This window comes from Hyla sarda, chromosome 2, assembly GCF_029499605.1.
Source record: "Hyla sarda isolate aHylSar1 chromosome 2, aHylSar1.hap1, whole genome shotgun sequence".
NCBI lineage: Eukaryota > Metazoa > Chordata > Amphibia > Anura > Hylidae > Hyla > Hyla sarda.
In genome coordinates this window covers 448,816,166-448,822,165 of record NC_079190.1, presented here as the reverse complement: position 1 = coordinate 448,822,165, position 6,000 = coordinate 448,816,166, and positions in this window count along the sequence as shown.

Here is a 6,000-nt window from a genome sequence, read left to right as displayed (position 1 = left end):
AGGAGAAAATCCCCATAGCAATCATATATATTACAGGAGGGTGGGCAAAAGCTCCCCTAGGACCCAGATAAGGAGGTCACCTACCAAAAGAACTCCGTAAAGGGTGCAGGTGGAGAAAAGCCTAGGGCCATTTTTATGCGATGGAGTTTCTCTGTGGAATTCCGCAGCAGCAGAGTCCTATTGATATAATGGGATTCTGTTGCGCTGTTCACATAGCAGAATTTCAGGCCAGAAACATCTGGCGCGGAAATTCTAATTCAGGTGTCCACAGAAAGAATAGACATGTCTATTCTTTCTGCGGAGTCCGCACAGAAATGCATTGCCATCTACGGTTGTTGGGGGAAATTTCCGTGCGGACATTCTAACATGGCCTAAGATGGGCTACTGGACGCACGAGTAAGGGGGAGGACTCCAAAACGTTGAGTCAGGTCCTGATGAGCCTCTGTGATGTTTAGACCTCGGCTAAGGCTGCATTCACACCTCATTTTCAGCCTGCGGTTGCCGGATCTGGCTGGGGGAGGGGAAAACCAGGCGTTCCCATACCCCAGCCGGACCGGGGCTAAAATCCATTTACTTTAATGAGCAAAGGGTGACTCCGGTCAGCTCATTTTTGACCCGTATCCGGTTTTGTGACCGGACCCAAAGGCTTGGAATTGTAGTTTTGTCATAGTTAGAGACACACTGTTTGTACAGGTTCAGGAATTATGTTTTTTTTTTTTTTTTTTTTTTTACATTGCCACCCTTAAAAGGGTTAATAAAAGTTAATTAAAAGCAATAAGCTATATATATCCCAAAGTAGAAAAATAAATAACTAAATTAAGGTAGGTGTGTTGTGTGTGTGTTGTGTATGTGTGTGTTGTGTGTGTGTGTGTGTGTGTGTGTATGTGTGTACACACACACACACACACACATTTATCAAAACATCAAAACCTGTCCAGAGGAAACGTTGCTGAGTTGCCCATAGCAACCAATCAGATCGCTTCTTTCATTTTTAACCTCTGCAAAATGAAAGAAGCTATCTGATTGGTTACTATGGGCAACTCAGCCACTTTTCCTCTGGACAGGTTTTGATAAATCTCCTGCACTGTCTTTTGGTTTTCCAAAATATTGTCAGAGGCAGGGACCTGCGCACAGTGTATACATTTATTTATTTTTTTCCCTCCCAATTTTTTGGGTAAACCCAAGAAACTTCATTAAAGCCAAACAGGCATGTGCGTAACTATAGGGGTTAGAGGGCAAACATAGGGACATACCTTTTTTTGACCTTCAATAAAAATAGTACTAATGTCTTATGGGAAAAAGGCTTCTAAGTTTTTGCTGAATTCCGTGTTTTTGTTTGAGCTGAAATATCCCAGTGTGATCCATATGAAAAAACAGCTGCTGAGAACATAGCAATATAATAGACCCAAACATACATATCAATAGTTTATTTGGTAGATTTGATACTGAATAATTAATTGTATCTATTACACTTATTTTTTTCTAATTTCATTGTATATAATGGTTAAATGGTAAAATATAAAGATGCTACTCACTTTAAATGGAATCCTGTGACATCATGACAGGTGATACAAGCTGCCGCTCACCGGACCCAGAATAGAGGTTTTCAGCTGGAAAGTTGCTCCTTCTATGGCTCCTGATACATTTTGTTACTTCTCATGTAATGTTTCTTATTTTCTCTTATTTTTAGGATTGTTGTGAGTATTTGAGCGGACTACTGACCAGGAAGCAGCAGACTGAACCAAGTGTACGGTGTCCATTTTAGGACATCGTCAGTCCTCAGCCATACCTCCGTCCTCCTTTAGGCTAAACAGCATCCCGCCTCCTCCCTCGGACCAATCTCCCTCAGGCGTCAGCCGCAACTCCCTTCTCCCTCCTTTGTCATTCTAAAGTCTCTCATCCAAAACTCTGTCATCCCTCAGACGAAAAACCTTCCTGCTGTGTAGCAGAGCCGAGTCAGTGTTGGCTCTCTGCTATACGGGTTCTGCTGTACATGCTATTCAATGTCGGCTCTGCTATGCGTCTGAGGGGGAATCATTGAGGCATGACAATGTTTTGAATGAGGGACTTTCGGATGAGGGAGTTGTGGTTGAGGCATGACAGCGATTGGTGTGAGGGAGGAGGCAGGACGCCGTTTTGCCTGAAGGAGGACGGAGTTGCGGCTGACGACTGACGGTGATTGGTCCGAGGGAGGAGGCAGGATGCCGTTTTGCCTGAAGGAGGACGGAGTTGCGGCTGACAACTGACGGTGATTGGTCCGAGGGAGGAGGCAGGATGCTGTTTTGCCGAACGGAGGTACGGCTGACGGCTGACGATGTCCTAAAATGGACACCGTACAAGTGGATTTGGATTGTCTATTTTCTGGATTATGGACTACCTACTATTTTGTTCCGGATTATGCAGAAGATAATCATGTACAGGACACTATATAGGAGATACAAGCAGGTTGTGCTGTCCAGGAATATCAGTAACTGTATAAACTACTCCCCTGATCACATGATGTTACTTTGGTGGCACCATTATAGGAGACCAGTGGGGATCGGGCATGAGATCTGTAGAATAGGGATCTATAGCTACATTACATTGTGTAACTTATTTCCCATGTTTCACCATTTCGAACTGTCACTTTTCCATCCTCCCTGCAGTGGGCGGGGCTTAGCAGGAGCATGACAACTGCTGTGTGATCAGTGCACCCTCTATGTCCGGGCTCATGCACTGCAGTGTGTTATATGCTCTTTACCTTCTCTGTTGTGATAAGGGAGGGAGAGATAGAGGGACCTTTATCAATAGATGTACACAGTTTTTTGGTGTATATTAGGTGCAAAATGTTGTGCAGTTGCAATTTTTGCAGCATTTTGTGCATTCTTTTCGATAGGGGATATTTTTTTTTGGTGCACCGTGAAGCACTTTATGCAGTGGGCATGAAATTTTCATGAACGGCAAAACATTTTTTGTGTGCAAAGCCTAATGTATTTGCATAAACCTAATAGGACACGTACAAAATGGTCAGATGCCAGAGCACAAAGCTTAAACCAATCTCTGCAGCTCACTGGTTTTTTATAATTGCACAAAATTTATCAAGTCCCATGCACATTTTTTGTACATTTTGAGCAACTGTGAAATACACCAAGCAAACGGGTAAAATCTCTACTACCTTACACCAACATTGATAAGTGTCCCACAATAAAGCATAAACCTGGTCTAAGACCTTATTCAGACTTTACACCTTTATTGTGCGTTGGTCCAGTTTACAAGCCACACCCCCTTCTTTTTTGCCCCACAATCTGTTCAACACAACTCAGCCCCAGCTAAGGACGGGATATGAGGATGAAACATGAGATTGGAATAGGAGGATGGGATATGAGTGTCCTATGTTGCTTTTCTTTTTCCACAAGGATTAGGTAAGAAAAACCGGGCAACCAGGTGTTATTGTACAATTGGGTTATTGATTCTGATTATATAACTAAATTATACATTTTATTACAGTGCATTTTTTGTGAATGTCTTTGTCCACATTTTAATGCATATTTTGTGGTATATGTTGGAAAACTATTTGATGGGAAGCACAGGCGGCCATGGTTTTGAGTATACAAATGGACCAGTCACTTTTAGACTACATTTGGCCCAAACACACACTAGGGTTCTACAGGAAAAGCAATGGGACACAAGGCAGAATCAGACAGCCTGCACTATAGGTCAGTGAGGTTCATCGAGTGCTACTGGTGCCCATCATAAAAACAGAAGCCACAACAAACGTGAACAGAGCCTTACCAAGATGCTTGGTCACCTAAAAATATCCACTGATTAGTACAAGACTGGCTGAAATCTGGAGAAACCACATGCTATAAAACAAACTAAGAAAAAAAGAATATTAATTATATATATATTATATAAAACATATAGTGGAAAAATACATTCTGTTACTTTATAAGGGTATATTCACACCACGGTTTATGTATATGGCCACCATATACTGTTCATATTATAAAACTTTATATAACAGTATGTGTCTTCGCATCCATAGAATGGCATTGAGAAACTGTAATATAATGAATTCGGTTTTGTATAGTTTGGCACAGTTGCAGTCCACATATAGTGGTTAGGCCCCCATGTAGTAGTTAACACTCGCTTCCCCAATACAATAGTCGGGCTACTACTACGATTTAAAAAAAAAAAAAAAAAGGGGCGGGGGGGGGGGGGGGGGGGAGGGTGACCTCTCTCCCCTGCAAGTCTGGTCCTCTCTTCTCCAAAAAGCTCCTGGGTGCAGGCAGCATGGTACAGTAAGACTCTCTGCACTGTAAGTCTTGGCTGCCTCTTCTCCAGCAACAGGATATGAAGCGGTCAGCTGTGTCTAGTCGTAGAGTACTTTTACAACTGCACGCGTGTCCAAAGGACCCCCATCTTAACGTGCCCCTGTGGGTTTGTTATGGTTACACCTACTGCGACCGCGATAGTTTTGCCCCTCTGGTAAAGGCCATTTTCCCCATAGCTCCAAAATCTATTTGGTCACATGATATCATGGGAAATTAAATGGGCACTTTCAGCTATAAAAACTTTTTATATGTTGTACATCTTGGCAAAACACTAGTTTTTCTAATATACTTCTTTAAAACATTTATTTTCACATTTTATTAAAGAAAACTGCCTTTGAATATCCCACCACTAGGGGTTCCCATACCTCCTGGGACACTGATGAGTCCCACACCAGTATAAGCGTGTCCAAGGGTCATGGATACGAATAGCCAATGGAAAGGCTGCAAGAGGAACACAGCTTGCAGCAACACTGTTGTAACACAGTTTTACCAAAACATGTGCCTCCTGCTGTTGCAAAACTACAACTCCAAGCATGCCTGGACAGTCAAAGGATGTCTGGGCACGCTGGGAGTTGAAATTTTCCAAAAGCTGTAGGCTCACAGCTGCACAAAAGAGTTATCCAAACACTATACCTTCAACTATTCCAAAACTAAAAGTCCCAGCATTACAGGACAGCCTAAGGATGACACAGATGAATGACATAGGAAGATCTAAGTTATACACTCACCATATTGTCTTTGGTAGAGTACAGGCAATCCCCAATAATCATTGTGTGTGTACAGAATTAAACCAGAGAGGAAAGGGTTACAGAGTCGTCAGGCTCCCGAGAGCAGTGAGTCAGCAGAGTGAGGGAGGGGGAGGAGTCATCACAGTGCAGGCAAGAGAACACACCCACTCCCTTTGGAATGATGAAAAAGACCTTGAGCAGCTGTAATATGCCAGTGTTTTCCAACCTTTTTCAGGTCGGGGCACACCTCGGAAAAAAAAATTTCCGCGGGGCACCGCTACCGATGTTGACGAGCAAATAATAAAAAATAAAGAAAAGGGAAAAAACGCACTGCACTATATCTGTCTCACTGTCACTCAGTACTTACTGCACTTGTCTCCTTGGAGGGCCGGACTATAGTTAAAAAAAAAAAAAAAAAAAAAAAAAAAAACTATGAACAAATTCCTATGCACACTGCATATATCTTATCTTGCATATATCATTTTCCCCCACATTAGGTTGGCAGTATAGTTACCCCCACATTAGGTTGTAGTTCCCGAACATTAGGTTGTAGTTCCCCCACATTAGGTCCAGTATAGTCCCCCCACATTAGGTGCAGTATAGTTCCCCCACAGACATACAGCCTTCAGCCATACAGTGTATTACTGAAGGCTGTATGCCTGTGTACTGCCCCACTTCGGTGTTCCGAGCACCGCTCCTCCGGTCCGGCTATAGCAGTAGGTCCCGGGACCGGAGCGCGGAACACCGAAGGAGACGCGCCGCTGGTAACACTTACCAAGTTGACAGCGCACGTCCTCCTCGCTGCTCCGGTCCTCCGCGATTGTTGCTATGGGAGCACGCATGGGACGTCAGTGACATCCCTGCGTGCGCTACCTCCCGGCGGTCCCCGCGTTTTTAAAGTAAACGCGGGGCCGCAGGGACTTAGAAGCCTCCCTGTGTCCCGAAAGCAACTTTCGGGA